Genomic DNA, 21,179 nt, shown 5'->3' with positions numbered 1-21,179 from the left:
TGGGGGGGTCGTGTAGTGTGGGGGGGTCACGACTGGACTGACGTTGGAATCGTGTAGTGTGGGCGGCAGAAAGACGCGACTAGACTCCAGTCGTAGGAAATCAAACATGTTTGATTTTTAAGCCCGATTTTGGACACACGGGAGAAACGTGGGTGATTTTACCGACACAAATGTGAATGACAGAGAGATATAAAGACAGAAAAACACCACCGCGCCTCCTTTTTTCACTTCTCTGTTAAACCAGCGGCACAAACAAGTCATTTCATGGCCACAGCCCCACACACGAAACAGCACAACTTTATATCACCAAAAGTTCACGACAACCACCTTTTCCAGCTACATTTCAACCACAAAGAGAGTTTAGCGGCTCTTACTGTGTTTGGAGACGAACTGTTTAGCTTCACCTCGCTGCTAACGGCGGCTAGCCTCCCCGCTGTTCTTCTCCGCTGTCTCCTCCATCCTGAGGTTGACGCCCGTCTCCTTTTCGTATTAAATCCACTGAAATACGTCCCGCTTCTTCCTGTCGCCAACTTTTATTTCCATTTGACAGAACTACAGCCCAGTTGAAGCTTCGTAGTAGCATTAGCCTAGCGCTGCGGTGTTGTGACATTGTTGACACCGTTGACCAATCGGGACACACACGTTATCCCGCGCTCACAAACACAGGCCTGTCTTTGCGGATTTGGGGTCAGTTTTGGAAGCCGTAGAGAGGACAGACGCGCTGTGTTATAAAACATCAGCTGTTTGTCAGAATCAAGTGTCGCTCTTACGATTCTCAGTCGTTAAGTGTGAACCCCCAGACGTTCGAAAATCGCACTGAATCCAGTCGATTTTGCATAATACCCCCCCTTTAATGTCTTGCACCTTGTATTATATATATTACATTTTAGCCTGTAAAGTTTGGGAAAAGCCATAGTCTTCATTATTTATCTGAGCTAGGACCACTGACATTTTTGTTCCACAATAGGCTTAATCTAAATAAGTTTCTTGGTCCGTAGATCTTTCAACAGAAACCCTTTAAACCAGGATAAACCCACGACAAAACATGCACAATAGGTCTATCCTCTGTCACCATGTGCTAAACGGGGAGTATCGTACAAAATCGACCTTTAAGCCGTCTTTACTATGTCACAATGTTGTTCTCTCATCATAAACATATCTGGAGCCGTGTTTTGAGCTGCCAGTGCTTCTCTGAGTTATCTTGAATCTTTCGGCTCCTCCTGAAATCCAAGTATCCAGGAAGTGCTCCCCTCACTGACACTAACATTTGGTCAACATGCTGAGGAGAGATTTATGATAAAACACACCTTCACCTCACCTGAACCTAAAACCAGGACCAGAGCTGCACTAAATCACCACTAATCTTGCATTGAATCAACATAACCAAATCCTGGAAACACTAAGGAATAAAAAAGTCACCTTGTACGTCATATATTTATGTGCACTTGTTGTGAGACGAGCCGCCCTCCCAGGAACAGCAGAGACTCGAGACGCCTCTTACTCACTGCATTCTTCCTCCGCCGTCTGTAATTTACCACAATTTGACCAAAGTCCTTTATTTACGGTCGCGTGGTGGTGTTTAAAGCCGTGTCGTCTTGTACGCCGCCCTGTCATATCACGTCTAATGTTGTGAATATGGAGACGCGCTTCTTTAGATCGCTGGAGTTTGGGTAAACACGACGTGCAAAGACAAGTGTGAATGTGATTCTGTCGCATACGGTCGAAAACGCTCGTATTGCAGGGTTAGCAAAGGCCGTTTTACTTCAGGCTGTAAAGTGCAAGTTAATTAGTTGCTCTACATCCTCGTTAGCTTTTAGAGAAGTCTGTACTTCCTCTCCAAGATTAATGAATCACTAAACCAGTAGGAACTAACATCTTACTCTCTGGTTTACTTTTGTTTGTGCCAGAGTGAACTATACTGCAGCCTCTATCAAATGTCAAAGCAAAAAAAGGTCAAACCCCTGATATTTCTTGTGATCTTCTGCAATGTCAAAGGATTTATTTTTGTCCAGTGTTGCATCAGTTTGTCTCTAAGATCTTAGAGTAATGATGTGAGCTTTGTGGATGGTTCTCGTCTTGTCTTCCTTTTTAAATTTTGCATTGCGTTGGGCAGCTCTTTAAACCATTTCTAGTGGTTTGGAAATGTTTCGATCCAGCACGCCAAAATAAAAGCACACAGCTCTTCTCAATTGATTAGCTCAGCACGTAGTTGCAACATTACAACATTATAACTAAATACACACATTTTATGTGTTTTGTCTGTTAATAGTTAGTAAGTAAATGTAACTAATGAACATCTGAACTAATGAATAATATGGTGCTTTTATTTTGGCGTGCTGGATCGAAACAGGAAGTCACTTCTTGGGCGGCATTGTTTTGATTTGAAGTTAGGCACAGAGTCAATGGCTGTTTCCCAATTGCCAGGATCCTCGGCGTCTCGACCACTTCGGACGTCATTCGCGTCATCACTGCGCCGCCAAGTGGTGTTCCATTTCACCTGGACCACTCGCCCCCTCGCAGCTCGACTCCTCCGTTTGGCTCATTTACGAAGGATACAGCAGTGGATCCTCCACTGCCTCGGAGAGCTGAAATTACCCATGATGCACTGCAGCATAGTTTCTTTTTTCTTTTCTCGCAAAACTTTATTAGTTTGAACTCACTTTAAAAAAGTTTTGTTCCACATAAACAGTGTCCTGGCCTCTGTTATTCATAAAACAGTTGTTTTAATGAGCATAGATTGACACGTGACCTGACGCAGCCGCTCGCTCCGGAGGCCGTTCCATTTGAGCTCAAAGGCGGCGGGGAGAGGACACTCCGCTCCGTTTTGGAGGAGCCGCCACCGAGGACGTCAACAAAGTGGCCAAACGGAGGACGGATCCTCGCAATTGAGAAACAGCCAATGAGTCTTCCAGGTTGAATTTAAGCATGGGCCATTACTACTACCATTACTTCCACTGAATACAACAACTACTGCTGCTATGATTACTTTGTTAAAGGAATAGGCCACCGTTTTTACATACTGAGATATGTTCTTACCTTAGCTTTGACGAGTTCTTTAGGACCTGTCTGATCTTCACCCGTGCCTTCAGTCACGTAAACACAGCGCAGACGGCGTTAGCATTTAGCCTCTCCCTCTCTCCTCTATAGCTCCAAAACAGGTCAAGATAGAAGCTACCAAGCTCTTCCACGTTTTCCCTATTTAAATATGGTTACGTGAAGTGTTCCACTACAAAGTATAATTACACAAAATTAAACCATGTGGATTTTCTAAGCGGATGAAAGGGGGAACTAAATTGTAAGCGCAGTAATCTTCACTTTACTGTGCGGATGCCAAATTACTCCTGGTATTGAGCTTGGTAGCTTCTATCTTGACCTGTTTTGGAGCTATAGAGGAGAGGGGGAGAGGCTAAATGCTAACGCCGTCTGCGCTGTGTTTACGTGATTGAAGGCACGGGTGAAGATCAGACAAGTCCTAAAGAACTCGTCAAAGCTAAGGTAAGAACATATCTCAGTATGTAAAAACGTTGGCCTATTCCTTTAAAATCAGAGTATCAGAGTGAGGCATAAAACAGCCCTGTTTCGCGGTCGACACTGGCTGTTGTTTGATGGGGAGGATTGACCCGATTGAGCGGCAATGATCAGGAACTGCAGGACTTGACCTAAAGATGTGGCTTCAACAATCTCAATGAGCTTCTGTGAAATCGATGTCAGGATTTGCACAGCTTTTCAACAAACGGCCTAAAAATGCACCCAATTTCCACATTTCGCAGCAGGGCCACACACTCACAGTTTGTTTACCCATTATCATAACACTGTGGAGGAAAATGACAGTGTCCATTAGCAGACGGGGGGGGGGGGGGGGGTCGCATCAGTCACGGCGTCTCTACACTTTTTCCTGACAGCATCAGATTGCTTCCGGGACATGATAAATCACCACTTCACCGTCAGCCATGTTTTGATGTGAGTTTGAATGTGTGTCGATGGTCGGCCTGGACATTGTGGTAAAGTGACATATTGGGCGCATTAAGGGAGAAGTGGCAGATATTGTTTCACTGCAGCTCCACTGGTTTGTTTGGGTCAAAGGTCGTCTGGCAGTTCGGGCTGAAGACACAGACACAGGTTTATGTTAAAGGGGACGAATGTAAACGTATTATGAGCTTTAAACAATATAACAGTATTTCCTCGTCAAAAGCAAACATGAAGTTGTATTTCAGTCATGAAGTTTTGAGTTCACGTTGGACCTGTCTTCTTCTACTCCTGCCTCGTCCTCCTCTTCTTCTTCTCCTGCTTCTTCCTCTTCTCCTTCTTCCTCTTCTTCTTCATCCTCCTCTTCTGCTTCGTTCTCTTCTTCTTCTCCTTGTCCTCTTCTTCTTTTCTCCTCCTTTTTCTTCTACTTCTACTCCTCCTTCTCATTCTGCTTCTTCATCCTCTTCATCCTCATCCTCTTTCTTCTCCTTCTTCTTCTTCTCCCCCTCCTTCTTCTCCTTCTTTTTCTTCTTCTCCTTTTTCTTCTTCTCCTTCTACTCCTTCTTCCTCTCCCCCTTTTTCTTCTTCTTTTCTTTTCCCTCTCCTCCTCCTTTTTCTTCTCCTTCTCATTCTTCTTCTTCATCCTCATCCTCTTTCTTCTCCTTCTTCTTCTTCTTCTTCTCCCCCTCCTTCTCATTTGTCTTCTCCTCCTCCTTGTTCCTCTCCTCCTTCTCATTCTCCTTCTTTTTCTTCTTCTCCTCCTTCTTTCTCTCCCCCTTTTTCTTCTTTTCTTCTCCTTCTTCTCCTTCTTCTCCTTCTTCTCCTTCTTCTTCTCCCCTTCCTTCTCATTCGTCTTCTCCTTCTTCCTCTCCTCCTTTTTCTTCTCCTTCTTTTGTTCTCCTCCTTCTCATTCTTCTTCTTCTCCCCCTCGTTCTTCTCCTTCTTCTTCTTCTTCTCCTTCTTTTTCTTCTTCTTCTCCTCCTTCTTCTCCTTCTCCTTCTCCTTCTCCTCCTTCTCCTTCTTCTTCTTCTCCTTCTCCTGTAGCACTGTGATCGTCACTTCCTGGGTTAAATCTTACCTATTGTGTCATTGACAGAATGTGAACTGTCCTTCACATTTCTAAAGCCCATAATCCATGATTGGATCAGTTCTGTCCAGTCCTTTGCTCAAAGCTGCAAACCACACTGTGCGATGAAACTGAAAGTGTGTTTTTACTTCATTGTTCCCACTGCAGCCAGTAGAGGGAGCCCTATAGGCAAACACTTATCACCATCTTCACTATCTCTATCTTAACATTTTGCAGTATTAGTAATAAAGCAAATAGGACGGGAAATTTTTGAATGAAAATGTGTATAAGTGACAAAACGTCTGCAACTGTGCGTGTTCTGGACCATATATTTGTGTAGCATTACCTCAATAACACAATGGGCCCGATCTTGTGCATCAAAACGGAGACGATAGCGTGACATTTTGCGCTCAGTAGGAGCACTTTGTGATCTTGCCACTCCAGACTTGGCGCATTTAAGTGGGTGGAGACACACATTTTCCTCCAACCAGATCGACTCCGCGTCCAGGAGAGTGGTGTTGGGGGGTGAACATGTGCTTTTGTTTTGCTTCGTGTTCACGCCGAGCGCGGCCGATCCGCGCCACAGCGGACGCTGTAGCTCTTTGGTTTACATGGTTTAGCTCACGATGGGGTAAATAAAGTTTTTAGTGCGACCTGTGAGAGCCTAAGGCTTAAGAAAGAACGCAAGCCAGCGCAATGTAAACGAGGAAGTGAATGTCAGCCGTGTTTCCATCAGTGCAGTCACCTCCTCTTGTGACGCCCCCTCACAGGTGGCGGAGGCCAATGGCACATATAGCGCCGCCACTCGGAAAATAATTCGCCAAGAGCCTGCGCCGCCCCGTGCGCCGCCACAAGATCTGGCCCAATGTCTTTTTCCAATTCGCATGAACAGTTATTGCGATTTTGCCTTATTCTTGCAGCCATCGCAGAATTAGGTGATTTAGTTTCACACTATCCCCCTATTCCGCTCCATTGGTCGGCCTCGGTCGGCCTTGGCCGGTCTGGGCTGGTCCGGCTCCCTCCCCTGACGTGCTCCCGCTGCAGCCCACGCTCCACATCTTGATTTTCCTGTTTTGTGTCTTGACTGAAGGAGCAGGAAATGTCCCGTTCAGTCTGTTTGCCTCAGCGCGGAGAAGCACGACTGCATTTTCAGAAGGTGACTCAGGGTCTCATTGTGAACACGGCCAGTGGGTCAGAGGCAGACGCAGCGGACTGTGGAGGTTATTCACAGCTTTGGCTTTGGAAGCAGTGTTCATTTTGACAACATATTTTATTTTAGTTTTAGTCTGTTGACTAAAATGTAGTTTAATTTAGTTGAGATTTAGTCAAAAAAAGGTTTCAATTTTAGTCTAGTTTTAGTCGACAAAAATTGCATGTCAATTTAGTCGACTAAATTTAAGACGAATTTAGTCGACTTATATTTATAATATTCATTATAATCATATTTAATCAAGGTCCTCGACTTCATGGAGCTGCTCCACATGAATAAAGCTCAGACCATTTGGCAGAGAATTGAAATGATCTTTCAGACTATTCTATACTACAGTCAATAGAAGTTTGGATGATTTTAGTCTCTCCTTTTCATTTTTATTTAGTCTTATTTTAGTCGACTAAAATATCTGGACATAGTCATAGTCATAGTTTTAGTCTCATGAGAAACTTTTAATTTAGTTTTAGTCCAATTTTAGTCGTTAAAAATATCACTTTGACTAAAATTAAGACTAAATATTTTAGTCGACGAAATTAACTCTGTTTGGAAGAGGAACAAGAATTCAGCCAAACCTTTATTCACATGTTTATTTATATTTTGTCATTGTTGTTGTTATTGTTGAAAGGTTGTTAGTGGTTGATTTTGATTCATGCATTTATTTAAAGGTACTATACAGAGTTTAAAAATGTGAAATATTTTCCTCCCCCTTCATGTTCCAGCCATGTCCTAATGTGTAGAATGAGCCCAGACCTGTTCACCACAACTGCCTCTAAAATCCTGCCCTGTCACTCAAAAAGTTGTTACTTCGGGTCCGAATTGCCGTCATCCGTCCATCCATTTTCTTCCACTTGTCCGTTGCCGGGTCGTGGGGGCCATTGTTGGAGCTGCTGGTGGTGGGTCCACAGAAGGACGGCCTCATGGTTCTAACCGGGCCTGTTGGTCTCTCATAAGAGGCTTCTGAACCGCTCTTAGTTTGACCCGTCACCTATAGGACCTGTTTGCCATGGGAGACCCTACCAGGGGCACGAAGCCCCCGACAACAGAGCCTCAGGATCATTCGGGCGCTCAAACCCCTCCACCACGTTACGGTGGCGGCTCCAGGGGGGGCGAATTGCCGACATGCACAAGCTTAATATAGAAGCTGCAGTTACATGTATGACCTGAGGTGGCAGTAGTGAGTATAAAATGGCCAACTTGCGTCTAGTCCCTTTAAAGACACACAAATGAATCCTTGCTGCAGATATGTAGACGAGATAAACTCAATATAATGTCCATTTTTCCAGTAAGACTTGCTGTAGCTCAAAATCTTTGACATTTTATGAGCAATAAGATGTTTTCAGATGTCAAATGTTCAATAGTGATGAAGTCATTACATACTTTACATGCGCCGTTGCCTAAAAAGTCATCTAACGACAGTAGTGGATTAGTTATCAACTTAGGTATCACTTTATTTTACACTACCTTCATACATTGTACCTAAGTAAATTTAGTACAATGTAATGTGCTCTGTAACAATCTGTAATAACTTGTGCCTATGTAGTACGTACACAATGGAATAAGTTGTATTAGGACACGAGACCCTTAGAATTAGAATTATGAGTTAGAATTATGTCGCCAGCCCACACGTCCTTGAGGGCTGGCGAAGACACAAGTTTGTTAATGCAAGTGAAAGTAGAGGGAGGGCAAGGAAGGGAAGGTCGAGAGTTCAGTCTGGTAATAATAATAATGGCTTAGACTTGTATTGGGCTTTTCAAGTCCGTGTTACCAAATTTCTCAAAGTGCCACACTGTAGTCAATATTCATTCACTCCATACTCAGTGGTGGTAAGCTACAATGGCAGCCACAGCCGCCTCTGGGGTAGACTGACGGAAGCGAGGCCGCCAATCTTCACCATCGGCCCCTCCGACCACAAACCACTCACTCCCACCCTCTTTCATTCTGGCTTGTGATCAGGGGCGGACACAGAAGGGCCACTGGCTCTAGGGCCACCGGTCCCGCCTTAACCGAGCTTTACCCAAATCTAAAAGCAAAACAGAAAAGCATCAAAATAGCGAGAAAAAGAGGATGAAAACAAAGCAAAAATGTGCCGGAAAAGCAACAAAAAATGTAATGAAAAGGCAACAAAAACATGAGAAAAACACGGCCAAAAAAAACCTGATACAAAAAATAATGAAAAAAAACAACAAAACAAAAATATGACAAAAATGTGGCGACGTGACAAAATGTTACCATCACTTTTGTAGGTCTTAGCTTTCAAATGAGGCGTTACATTGTTGCTCTATGCTCTAATATCTATAATAATAATCTAAAAGGAATGTATGGTGTACCACAAGGTTCAATTTTGGGACCATTATTATTTATTATTTATATTGATGACCACCTTTCCAGTTCTTTTTGCTGATGACCAATCAAAAAAAAAAAAAAAAAGCCGAACTGGAGAAAATGCTCTCGGTTAAGGCGGGGGGTAAGAGGTTGAAATATGGATTTGTGGAAGTGTCACAATTACGCTAATTTGGGCCAGGCTGGTCCGAGTCCAGGGCTGTTTTTCAGTCCCAGTCCAGCCCCTGCTTGTGATGCATGTTTTTAGTGGCAGAGGAAACCAGAGTACCCGGAGGAAACCTACACAGACAGGGAGAACGTCCACACAGAATGACCGGGAATCGAACCTGGGAGCTTCCAGCACTAACCGCTGCCCCACCATGCCGCCCGTGCACGACACAGCCCTTCAGTCGGCCGGGCCTGACTCAGACAATCACCCCGTTCCAGCAGAAAGTGAAAAGCCGCTGTGACACTCGGCTCGGTTTGTGTCGTGTGGCAGTTTCTTTCCCGCCGGTGCACTTCCTGTCACAACAACAGGGACGAGACGTGACACCGAGGGACGCCGCGACTTTGTGTCCTCAGCGCTCATGCTCCACATAGAACGCTGCACTACAACTTTGTCTCCATTGTCAAGTGTTCCCATAAAATCAGGGGCGGACTGGCCGTATGTCCATTCTGGAAGAGCACAGAAGGGCCACTGGCTCTAGGGCCACCGGTCTGGCCTCTCAATTTTCTCCTCTACCTCTTACCCCTGCCTTAAAGAGACTAGATGCAAGTTGGTCATTCTTATACTCACTACTGCCACCTCAGGTCTTATGCATAACTGCAGGTTCTATATTAAGCTCGTGCATGACAGCACTTCTGACCTGAAGCAACACCTTTCTGAGTGACAGTGCAGGATTTGTGGTGAACAGGTCTGAGCTCATTCTACACATTAGGACCCTTTAACCGAGCTTTACCCAAATCTAAAAGCCATGTAAAGCGTCTTTGAGTGTCCAAAAAAGCGCTATATAAGTTCGTTATTATTATTATTATTATTATTAATAGAAGAAAAGCATCAAAATAGCGTCGAAAACGAGGAAGAAAACAGAACAAAAATGTGCCGGAAAAGCAATAAAAACGACACACACAAAAAACAGCAAAAAAGAGACTAAAACACAACGACAAAGCCACAAAAATGTGACAAAAACGTGGTGACGTGACAAAAAGTTACTATTACTTTTGTAGGTCTTACTCGGGCGTTGCTCTGTTGAGAAGCTTTAGGTTTGGGTAAACCGAACTTGAGAAAATGCGCTCGTTAAAATATGTATTTGTGGAGTGCACATTTACGCTGATTTGGGCCAGGCTGGTCAGAGTCCAGGGCTGGTTTTCCGCCCCTGCATAAAATTGAGCATATTTTGTCCAGACAAACCCCTGACCCCGTTCGCCTCCAAAGCCCATTGACTTTTCTTTCTTGTACGAGCAAAACAACTCATCTCTGTGAGTCTCCGACACCGTGTCCAATCGGCATTCATCCAGTGTTACCTCTGAGTAAAAACCTCTCCGGCTCTATAGAAGAGGCACGTTAAAGGTAATGGGGTCAGACAAGTTTAAAGTGGACAATTGGCGGCTATTTATTCCACTTTAAACTGAGCTGAAGAGGAGCCCGGCAGATGAGAGGATCTGTCTGCTCTGCGGCCGGCGGAAGATTTATTTGTGCAACACAGACCGGCAGTAACGTATAGAGAACACAAGCTGATCTCCTAGGTTAAAAAACTGGTTTAAGCTGTTTTTACCATGATTACGAGACCTTAAAACAGCAGATCTATATAAAAACATGAAAGACTTTGGAACACACATGATAGTACTGATATATTCAGGGGCTGGACTGGGACTGAAAAAGGGCCCTGGACTCTGACCAGCCTGGCCCAAATTAGAGTAAATGCGACACTTCTTCACCGAAGAGCAACAGTGTAGTGCCTGATTTGAAAGCTAAGACCTACAGAAGTGATTGAAACTTTTTGTCACGTCGCTGCATTTTTGTCACGTTTTTGTCATGTTTTTTTATGCCTTTTCATAGCTTTTTTGTGTGTTTTCGTGACATTTTTCGTCAATTTTTGTGTTTTTTTGTGTGTGTATTTGTTGTGTATTCGTCACTGTCTTGTGTTTTTGTTATCATGGCTATTTTGTTGGTTTTTCATCGATTTTCTTCATTGCTTTGTTGTGTTTTCGTCTCTTTTTTGTCATGTTTTTATTGGTTTTTCATTGCTTTTTTTCGTTGCTTTGTTATGTTTTTGTCATGTTTTTTTTTTTTTTCCACTTTTTGTGTTTTTTTTGTTGCTTTGTCGTCACATTTTTCTTGTTGTTTTTGTGGATTTTTTGTTGGTTTTTCACAGCTTTTTATCATTGCTTTTTTGTCACGTTTTTTTTTGCTTTTCCGGCACATTTTTTGTTCCGTTTCATCCTCGACGCTGTTTTGATGCTTTTCTTTTAAGCTTTTAGATTTAGGTAAAGCCCTGACCGGCCCTTCTGTGCTCTTCCAGAATGAACATATGGCCAGTCCGCCCCTGGATATATTCATACAATATGGCCGCCTCTTTGTATGGCACTTCCTGCTTGGGCTGGGCACCGTTGCCTTTTTCAGACACCAGTACTTTAATAATGCTTGTTATGTTTCGATGCCGATACCTGAACAATACCTTTTCCGATACCCATTAAAAAAAAGTTATCTATAACCAGAAAACAGAACAATAATGTGTGGAAGTTCTGCAGATTTAGAGTATCAGGTTCATCTCTAATGTCAGGAAATGTGTGAGAAATGAGGAACAGTTTGAATATTGGGAGACATGGTGGCAAAAATAATTAGGGGGAAAAAAATAGAGAATAAATTGGGGGAAATAGGGAAAATATTAGTAATAAAAACTAGGAAAACTAGAAAAATCGGGACAAAAATCGGGAAAAATAATGGGGCAAAAAAAAAAAATATAGATTACAAATTGGGCAAAAAATGGTAAAAAAATAAAAAAATGGGGGAAAAAGCAAAGTCATGCTGTCCCTGGATCATCAGCGTCTAAACTTGGATCTATCAGTACTTATTTCAACACCACACTGGCATCGTTTAAAGGGACTATGCCTAATTTTGAATATTTTTTTTGTCAAAATGTGACAAAATGGGTATTTTTACTTTGGCGTCGCTATGTGACTATTTGGGTTGAGCACACACATCAACGAATCATCATATGGCGCAAATCTCACGTATCAGGCAGAGTTTTTCCAAAATGACTATTTTCTTTTACAACTTACTTTTATGAGGCAAAAACAATTTTACCTTACAAAAATCAGGTATAGCTCCTTTAATGGTACTATACTTCCTGCACCTGAGGATCAATGACAGGCCTAGAAAGTCACAGCAGGGAATTTACGACAGCTTTAAAGGAACAGGCCACCGTTTCTAAATACTGAGATATGTTCTTACCTTAGCTTTGACGAGTTCTTTAGGACCTGTCTGGTCTTCCCCCGTGCCTTCAATCATGTAAACACAGCGCAGACGGCGTTAGCATTTAGCCTCTCTCTCCACTATAGCTCCAAAACAGGTCAAGATAGAAGCTACCAAGCTTCTATCTTGGATAAAAGGGGGAACTATATTGTAAGGTGTAATAATACCAGGAGTAATTTGGCATCAGTAAAGTGAAGATTACTGATTTCGAACTACTCCTGGTATTAATACGCCTCACAATATAGTCCCCCCTTTTATCCGCTTAGAAAATCCACATTGTTTAATTTTGTGTAATTATACTTTGTAGTGGAACACTTCACGTAACCATATTTAAATAGGGAAAACGTGGAAGAGCTTGGTAGCTTCTATCTTGACCTGTTTTGGAGCTATAGAGGAGAGAGGGAGAGGCTAAATGCTAACGCTGTCTGCGCTGTGTTTACGTGACTGAAGGCACGGGTGAAGATCAGACAGGTCCTAAAGAACTCGTCAAAGCTAAGGTAAGAACATATCTCAGTATGTAAAAACGGTGGCCTATTCCTTAAAAGTCATCGTGCCAAAATCAAGGCCTTACATGGAATTGAAAATCATTAAACTGGATTCAAACTGGGATTAAATCTAAATGTATTGGAACATTGCTCAAAACTTATGGTCGAAAACATACTCAGTTAACCTCGCCTGAACTGAGCAAATTTTCTCCAGTTCGGCTTTACCCTAAATCTAAAACCTTCTTGAACAACGAGGAAAACGAGGATGAAAACGCAACAAAAGAACCAACAAAAGAAGCAACAAAAGAAGCGACAAAAACACAACAAACAAGTGACAAAAACACGATTAAAAAGCACTGAATAAAGCAACAAAAAAAGACCAACGAAACTACGAAAATCAGACAAAAAAAGCGATGAGGCAGCAAAAAGACACGATCAATTCTGTTGGTCTTAGCTTTCAAATGAGGCGTTACCTGGCCTGCAAACTCCACTCAAGAAGCTTTTAGATTTGGGTAAAGCCGAACAGGAGGTAATGCGCTCTGTTAAAGCTGTTAAAGAGGTTAAACTTTTGGTTGAAATTTTGCTTGTTTTTGCTAAAAAAAGTTTCCCGTTTTGTCTAATTCTCTTCCCTCTGTTTGACGAAATAGTCACAAATGAAATATGTGCGTTTGTGGCATTAAAATACAGTGTTTGAGCCTGGATCGAGCCTCTAACCGCTCTATATTCACATTAAATCATCAACCCGACCATATTATTGAGCAGTAATCTTGCAGAGGAGCACCGGAATTCCATAGGTGCAGATTAGAGATTACAGAGATTACACAGTCCACAGGTCACGCTCCTCCTCTTTATTTAATGACTGTCGGCGATTGAACAACTCCGTGCCGCAGTGGAGTGATTGTGTCATTGATCAAACCTGGTGGATTGTGGGTAAAAAACAAACAAAGTGACAAAAGCTCTGCTGAGTTTGTGTTCGATGGGTTTTTTGAGTCATGCAAAACAAGTCAAGGTCCAGTTATGATCGATGGAGAGCTGTTTGCCAGGCAGAAAAGGGGGATTATTGATGTTTCTCTGTCTTTGATCGTGTTTTGACAAAGAAAGATGTAAAGAATTGCTGCCGGTTCTTGATAATCCAGTCTTTGGCCTCATCAAAGCATAACACAGACTGCAATGTGGGCATATGTTCATGTAGTGTGCAAAAAGAGTGTTCGAATTGAAAGAGTTGCTCTGGGATGTCTGTGACAAGAGACTGTTCACTTTACGTTTGTTTTTTGTTTCACTGTTTGATTATTTCTGTCATTTTTGTCAATCAGTAAACTGAGGAATCTCTATACTCTATACAAGAACAATTGGATTGGTTTGGATTTGATCTGCCTTATATTGCACATAATGGAGGAATATCTAAAACCTTGTGCCCAATCTTTTGACCATTTTAGTTTTTCAATGTACAATCCGATGTGTTTGTGGTGCGTGATATTGAAATGATCCCAGAATGTGAGATTTCCATTTGATATTAGGTTTACAATTCCATCCATCCATCCACCCATAAACTCATCCATCCATCCATCCATAAACCCATCCATCCATCCATCCATCCATCAATTCATCCACCCATAAACCCATCAATCCATCCATCCATCCACCCATCCACCCATAAACCCATAAACCCATCCATCCATCCACCCACCCACCCATCCATCCATCCATCCATCCATCCATAAACCCATCCTTCCATCCATCCATCCATCCATAAACCCATCCTTCCATCCATCCATCCATCCATCCATCCATCCATCCATCCATCCATCCATCCATCCATCCATCCATCCATCCATCCTTCCATCCATCCATCCATCCATCCATCCATCCATCCATCCATCCATCCATCCATCCATCCATCCATCCATCCATTTATAAACCCATCCATCCAACTATCAATCCATCCATAAACCCATCCATCCATAAACCCATCCATAAACCCAACTATCAATCCATCCATAAACCCATCCATCCAACTATCAATCCATCCATAAACCCATCCATCCAACTATCAATCCATCCATAAACCCATCCATCCATCCATCCATCCATCCATCCATAAACCCATCCATCCAACTATCAATCCATCCATCCATCCATCCATCCATCCATCCATCCATCCATCCATCCATCCATCCATCCATCCATCCATCCATCCATAAACCCATCCTTCCTTCCATCCATCCATCCATCCATAAACCCATCCATCCAACTATCAATCCATCCATCCATCCATCCATCCATCCATCCATCCATCCATCCATCCATCCATCCATCCATCCATAAACCCATCCTTCCTTCCATCCATCCATCCATCCATAAACCCATCCTTCCTTCCTTCCATCCATCCATCCATCCATCCATCCATCCTTCCATCCATCCATCCATCCATCCATCCATCCACCATCCATCCATCCATCCATCCATCCATCCTTCCTTCCATCCATCCACCATCCATCCTTCCTTCCATCCTTCCTTCCATCCATCCATCCATCCATCCATAAACCCATCCTTCCTTCCATCCATCCATCCATCCATCCATAAACCCATCCTTCCATCCATCCATAAACCCATCCACCATCCATCCATCCATCCATCCATCCATCCATCCATCCATCCATCCATCCATCCATCCACTATCCATCCATCCATCCATCCATCCATCCATCCATCCATAAACCCATCCACCATCCATCCATCCATCCATCCATCCATCCATCCATCCATCCATCCATCCATCCATCCATCCATCCATCCATCCATCATCCATCCATCATCCATCCATCCATCCATCCATCTCCTTCCACTTGTCCTTATCCGGGTCGTGGATCACATTGCACCAGCCCCTGTGGCTCCTCCTGCAGGTGGTGGGTCCACAGAAGGACGCCCTCATGGTTCAAACCGGGCCTGATGTTCTCTCATAAGCGACTTCTGGTTTACAAATCATAATTTAAAATCAAGACTCAGTCCTGTGTCCAAAAACCCACAGTACAAACAGAAAGTTGGACCTGGTGAGCCGGCCAAACCGACCAAAACCGAGCCAACCCTATACAGAAGCTGGTGCACACATCGACACTAAGGCAAAACCCCCAAACTAGACCTTTGTTAAAGAACATATGAAAACAGGACAGCCGGTGCCACCAGGTCAAAACAGGAACAAAAAAACCCGAGCAGCCGGTGTGTCCTGCACCAGACTGCAGAGCCCAGGTGTGCACAGCGAGGCTGGGCGGAGCCAAGTAGAGCAGAGACAGAGCACACCTCAGAGAGCGGCCTATAAATACTCTTCTGATTCTGATTTATAGGCTCCGGGAAGCCGATCAAAAAGCAAAATGGGAGGAACTTGAAAATGGTGCAAAAAAGGTAAGCCGGGGGAAAAAGCTAATATATATTTACAAAGCTCTTCTTGGTGTAAATGTCCGGTCAAATTCTAACCATGAGGTCTCTTGAGTCGCACTGTGTTCAGACAGAATGGGCCGAGGAGGCTCTTTGCTGCTTTGCACCAAATGTTTGGAATGAGGCTCAGGAGACTTTGCGTGTGGACAGTCTTCTGACCCTTGAACATTGGAAATCCCTTGTCAAGGAGGATCCACCGTCTAAGGCAGGGGTCTCAAACTCATTTGGAGCGGGGGCCAAAAATGCAAACCCAGTGTTGGTCGGGGGTCGCAACAGATTTAGCCTTTTTTATTCAGCCAATTATGATTTAGCAACTTTTTATTGTTTGCTATAATATAACTTCAAGTTTCTCCCTTGCGTACATTACCTACCTGCACATTTTGAAGCTTCTTTTTAAGCATTTTTAAGCGAAGACTCAGACAGTTAGTGTTTTTGTAATTAATCTCTTTTTGGTTCAGGGCATCAGTGAGTCAGGAGTCAGGTCCAGTCTCTTTGCCTAATTAGAAAGAAATGCAAACTGTACTACAGATGTCATTTTAATGTAGTGTAGAAAGGCCCAACCAAGGACTGGAGTTGAAAATCAGCAACAAACTTGTTTTGTACTGTGTTTATTTACAATTACCCTGTCAAATAAATATAATGAATGTGTAAATGCCATTACAGACTGGGCTGATCTCAGGACACACCAATGTGGAGTCATTGACCTCAGGCCTTTTTCTTACCCACAGTTGAAGAATTGATGGGGGTTATATTTTTTACTGTTAATGTTGCTGTAATCATTTGCAGTATTTTTTATACATTTCCATATTCTCTATTTTTAATTTAACTATGGATCATGTGGTCGCACATGTGTCCTTGATAAAGATTAAATGATTTAACATGATGTGCTTCTTGTGAGCACACAATATAGCTCTGAGAGAGAGTTGGAGAGAAAAGGCTCCTCACTTTACTGTTGTGACGCTTTTAAACACTAATTACGATGTGTTCGCTTTGTAAAGTCAAAAGGTAAAGATGGTAAAGCTGCTTTTTGTCATTCTGTAACTTTTCTTGCACATGTTAATTGAACAACTAAAGTTTCTCCCTCGCGTTCTGACGTCTCCACCTGTTTCAGAAGCTCCTCTCTCTCAGTCGCTGCTTATAGTCGGTGTCTTTGTTGAAAAAAGTTGATCGTCGTTTGCAGAAGCGCCGCATCTCCCTCCTCTGTCTGATGTTGTCATTCTCGCGTCCGCACGGTCCGCTATGCTAGTCTTTGGAGTGAAGAGCGGCATTGGCGCTACCGCGCGGTGCCTCATGGGAAATGTAGTTCTAACGTGTTCAATGCAATTTACCGGCGGGCCGCATGTAGTATCAATAAGAAATCATTTCGCGGGCCACAAAAACAGACCTCGCAGGCCGCATTTGGCCCCTGGGCCGCATGTCTGAGACGCCTGCTCTAAGGTTTACTTTATCGTCCCTGTAGCAAACTGAATTCATGTTTATGTTGTTAATGTTGTCTATTCTGTAATCAATTTGTAAAACTGTTCAAACAGGTCTTTCCTGCAAATGAGGCATTGAGTCTCAAGAGACGACCTGCATGAATAAAGGATAATAATAAACAAATCCAGGAGCATTAAGAATGGAGAGAAAACTAAAATATATTCTGAGTTGAGAAATGAATGCTTGAAGAAGGGAGCTGTGCAAGTCACGCATCGTCTGAAAGTCTAGACATTCGCCATCGACCTGAGCCAAAACATCCAGCATCTGCAGCTCCACATTTGTCCACTTTGCTATTTCACACTCCGAAAAGGCCGCTTTCCCTGATTTCATGGCGGTGGAATCGAATGCTCCCAGTCTGATTACCTCCTTTAGTTGTTATTCCTTCTCCTCCGCCTCCCTCCCCGTCCGTGTATGCAGCTCTTAGACGGAGCAGTGGCGCTTATCACTGAGGACTCCCAGGGGACTGCGGCTGTGCCTGAGCGATCGATGAATTACGATGTGAGTTTTTCTGTTTGTGCTTTCGGAGAGAGGGAGGGAAAAGGCGACAGACAGATTGATGGAAGATAGAGAAGGACGGGGAGAGGAGGCGTGAGTTGGTGTCAGCTGCTTTTGGTCTTTTGTGTTTTAATACAGGCCCTGGCTCATGATTGGCATTTGGAGAGATCACTAAAGAACATTGATAAGAGTTAAAAGTCTCTGTGTTGTGCTGCTAACAGGAGGAAAAGCAATAAGTCTGTCCCGATCGGCCCAGACAAAGACACACGACCTCAGCCTCCTTCCTCCAGGTCTAAATATAAATGTATTGTGTTTTGGGTTTTAGCTGCAGTGTGTTCAGTTAATGACTCCGGACCATCTCCTGTCAGGTTTATAACAAATGGCAGTCGTTGGTATCAGACTCACGTATCTTTTACATTACATCGTGTCCTCTGACTTGAGGCTCCACTGAAAACTCTGCAGAGATAGTTTCATGTCTCCGCGGGAGGTCGTTCTCAGTCGCTTTTGTGATCTGGAGAGAACGATGACGCATTCACAACGATCACCATCTACACACTGGTACGGTTAAAGGGAGTAGATGCAAGTTGTCATTCTTGTACTCACTACTGCCACCTCAGGTCTTACGTGTAACTGCAGTTTCTATATTAAGGCCTATTCATACTCCACAAGACGCACCCAGAGCTGCAGAACTTTTTCCGGCAAGGCTGCGAGAACTCTGGCTGTAATTGGCTGGATTTTTAGTGGGCGGGGTTATTTTGGCGGAAGCGAGAATCCAATGTTTACTTCCTAACACCGGTGCGGAAAACGGGAGACAACAGGGATAGTTTTGAGGCCCCGCTTGCGGCAGTAAAATACTTCGCTGAAGGATTCCACGGACACGCAAATGGTAAAAAAGTCCTGGGGAGAAACGCGAGGACGAAGAGGAAACAGAAGAGCCTGGCGCTACCTACGTGAAAGACGCGAGTGATAAAGAAAAAAGTGGTTCAGGTTCATGGACGGGGATACCAGGCTTGTACATCTTAGACCGTCATCAAACACCGGGAAACGTCACCAACATGTTCAGTGAAGGTTCTTGGATGGACAAAACCCGTACTGAGCTACATGGTTGGAAAGCTTTTAACGTTAACGTTTTCTAACGTATTAAACCAGTGGGAGATGTGGCTAAACATGAAGTCAATCTTCAAAATGTTTGCAATATCATGACTGATACATTTTATAATAGTTTGAAGATTTTGCCTGACGAAGGCCACTGGCCGAAACGTTGCATTAATAAAAGAACACTGGTGTTGCAAGTGTACAGTGTGCGAGAGATTTTTCCTTTTCTACATTTGGCCTCTATGCCTTCTCTTACGCACCTGTTTAAAACAAAGAGATGTGTGAAGTAAACCTTCTATAATAGTTTGAAGTCAAATGGCTCGTTTTATTTCGGTCATTCCTCGTTTGTTTTGGCTGAAAAAGGGGGCGTGGCAGTTCGGCAGCAACACGTCTTGTGGAGAATGAAATGTCACAGCCCAGACAAACTTTGTTCTCGTTCTTTTTGCCTCAAGAACAAAGTTCTCGCGTCTTGTGGAGTATGAAGAGGCCTTTAAGCTCGCATGACGGCAATGCGGACCCGAAGTAACAACTAGGTCTGAGCTCATTCTAAACAGTAGGACATTGATGGAGCAAGCAGGGAGAGGAAAATACATTTTAAACTCCATCTAGTTCCTTTAAGGTTAAGTTATACTTAATGGTCCCTGTGGGAAATGTGTCCTCTGCCTTTTGACCCTTCGATGCTGATGGAAGCAGAACCTGTAAGGAGCAGTGGGTGACGGCAGTGCAGCGCCCGGGGACCCGTGTCCAGATCAATGGCCGCTGGCTGCTCTGCTTTTTGGCGACAACAGTAGGTGCCGCCATTGCTGTAGTACCTCCATATCGCCGCTAGTCTCCCATTTGAAAGCATTGGACTTTAGACACATAAAAACAACTTTAACGCCTGGTTTCTAATTTTTAAACACTTTCTACGGCTAGATATTCCTCCTGAGTGGAATATTATTTATTTATTTTTTCGATACCAGACTAGTATCATTTAACGGTACCCAGCCCTCGTCAGGACTTACATATGATTTTAGTCTATTGTGCACGTTTTGGATATGTCTGGTCTTGTCATGGGGCGTGTGGCCTTTTCTCCGAGAGTCATCAAAGTAACAACCCGCAACACGGCGCAAAGGGAACACAGGTGTACCTCACAAACCCAATCCTTCACCGGGACGAGGCTAAAGGGCAGCGGCACAGTTCGGGCCATCAGTAACACACGGTCGCAGCTGCACCTCCGCTGTGCTCCGTCCGCTGCCCATAAATACACGTCTGCTTTGCCATTTCGCACAAAACAAATGTATCTTACAGGACGAGGCTAAAGGTCGCCTGTGCTTCACTCCTCTGCACGGGTCAGCACCAAAACATAGTCCACAGTGTCGTCCTGCATCTCCATCTCTCCACATGCTTTCCTTATTATCCTCTCCATCGGGGGCTTTGTTTCCTGTTGGCATCTAAACACATCTACTTCCACTCTGTGCGCTTTTCTCTGCTGGCTCGGGCCCATTTCACAATTACAGTGAAGCGAACAGATCGCAGGAGGAGGAGGAGGAGGAGGAGGAGAGCATAATGTGGAGCAGATGAAGAGAATTCCCACTTCTCCGCTCGCGTTTCGTAACCGCTTACATTTACGGAAGGAGCTGTCGTGCGTTTGTTTGCGGCTAATTTGAGCAAATATCTCTGAGTAATGACACGATCGACGCTAATTCGTGCGAGTGCCGCTGGTCGCGCTCTACCTGGGTTTTAGGATCTTTTTTTCTTTTTTTTGCCTAAGCCCCTGTTGGTTTTGCAGCAGAGCAGATGGAAAGTTCTGCCTTTGAGGAAAAACGCTTAATCACTTAATGTCATTTTGAATTCAGGGGGAAAAATACGTCGATGCGTTTGTTCTGCTTGGTTTTTAACAGAGCAAAGGGGGAAATAGTTGATCGAAAGGTTGGGATTTTAAGATAATTCTGAACATGAATAACCTTTAGTCACATTGGCCCCTGATTGAAGTGTCAAGTCAAGAGATCAAGTTAGAAAACATGTCTAACACACTAGTTTAATAGTTGAGAGTGACATTTGCAATGCTAACAGGGACGCATTTAGATAGATAGATAGATAGATAGATAGATAGATAGATAGATAGATAGATAGATTGATAGATAGATAGATAGATAGATAGATAGATAGATAGATAGA

The sequence above is a fragment of the Gobius niger genome, assembly GCF_951799975.1.
Source record: "Gobius niger genome assembly, chromosome: 5".
NCBI lineage: Eukaryota > Metazoa > Chordata > Actinopteri > Gobiiformes > Gobiidae > Gobius > Gobius niger.
The sequence above is the reverse complement of the archived record's forward strand: the minus strand, read 5'-3'. Positions refer to the sequence as shown.